The sequence below is a fragment of the Notothenia rossii genome, assembly GCF_949606895.1.
Source record: "Notothenia rossii genome assembly, chromosome: 10".
Lineage (NCBI taxonomy): Eukaryota > Metazoa > Chordata > Actinopteri > Perciformes > Nototheniidae > Notothenia > Notothenia rossii.
Window position 1 is genome coordinate 65098367 of NC_136908.1, and position 2045 is coordinate 65100411.

Below are 2045 nucleotides of genomic sequence, written 5' to 3' on the forward strand. Positions count from 1 at the left end.
ACTAACTACTAACACTATCTCTCACCAACTAACTACTAACACTATCTCTCACCAACTAACTACTAACACTATCTCTCACCAACTAACACTCCCTCACCAACTAACTACTAACACTATCTCTCACCAACTAACACTATCTCTCACCAACTAACACTCCCTCACCAACTAACTACTAACACTATCTCTCACCAACTAACACTATCTCTCACCAACTAACACTCCCTCACCAACTAACTACTAACACTATCTCTCACCAACTAACACTATCTCTCACCAACTAACTACTAACACTATCTCTCACCAACTAACACTATCTCTCACCAACTAACTACTAACACTATCTCTCACCAACTAACTACTAACACTATCTCTCACCAACTAACTACTAACACTATCTCTCACCAACTAACTACTAACACTATCTCTCACCAACTAACTACTAACACTATCTCTCACCAACTAACACTATCTCTCACCAGCTAACAATATCTCTCACCAGCTAACTACTAACACTATCTCTCACCTGCTAACACTATCTCTCACCAACTAACTACTAACACTATCTCTCACCAGCTAACACTATCTCTCACCAACTAACTACTAACACTATCTCTCACCAGCTAACACTATCTCTCACCAGCTAACACTATCTCTCACCAGCTAACACTATCTCTCACCAGCTAACTGCTAACACTATCTCTCACCAACTAACTACTAACACTATCTCTCACCAGCTAACACTATCTCTCACCAGCTAACACTATCTCTCACCAACTAACTACTAACACTATCTCTCACCTGCTAACACTATCTCTCACCAACTAACTACTAACACTATCTCTCACCAGCTAACACTATCTCTCACCAGCTAACTACTAACACTATCTCTCACCAGCTAACACTATCTCTCACCAGCTAACTACTAACACTATCTCTCACCAACTAACTACTAACACTATCTCTCACCAGCTAACACTATCTCTCACCCGCTAACACTATCTCTCACCAGCTAACTACTAACACTATCTCTCACCAGCTAACACTAACTCTCACCAGCTAACAGCTAACACTAACTCTCACCAGCTAACTGCTAACACTATCTCTCACCAGCTAACAGCTAACACTAACTCTCACCAGCTAACTGCTAACACTAACTCTCACCAGCTAACTGCTAACACTAACTCTCACCAGCTAACAGCTAACACTATCTCTCACCAGCTAACTGCTAACACTATCTCTCACCAGCTAACGCTATCTCTCACCAGCTAACAGCTAACACTATCTCTCACCAGCTAACTGCTAACACTAACTCTGACCAGCTAACTGCTAACACTATCTCTCACCAGCTAACTGCTAACACTATCTCTCACCAGCTAACAGCTAACACTAACTCTCACCAGCTAACACTAACTCTCACCAGCTAACTGCTAACACTATCTCTCACCAGCTAACTGCTAACACTATCTCTCACCAGCTAACAGCTAACACTAACTCTCACCAGCTAACTGCTAACACTAACTCTCACCAGCTAACTGCTAACACTATCTCTCACCAGCTAACAGCTAACACTAACTCTCACCAGCTAACACTATCTCTCACCAGCTAACAGCTAACACTATCTCTCACCAGCTAACTGCTAACACTATCTCTCACCAGCTAACTGCTAACACTAACTCTGACCAGCTAACTGCTAACACTATCTCTCACCAGCTAACTGCTAACACTATCTCTCACCAGCTAACTGCTAACACTATCTCTCACCAGCTAACGCTAACTCTCACCAGCTAACTGCTAACACTATCTCTCACCAGCTAACTGCTAACACTATCTCTCACCAGCTAACTGCTAACACTATCTCTCACCAGCTAACGCTATCTCTCACCAGCTAACTGCTAACACTAACTCTGACCAGCTAACTGCTAACACTATCTCTCACCAGCTAACTGCTAACACTATCTCTCACCAGCTAACTGCTAACACTATCTCTCACCAGCTAACGCTAACTCTCTTGCAGATTTCACTGTAAAAAAGACTTGCACACCAAA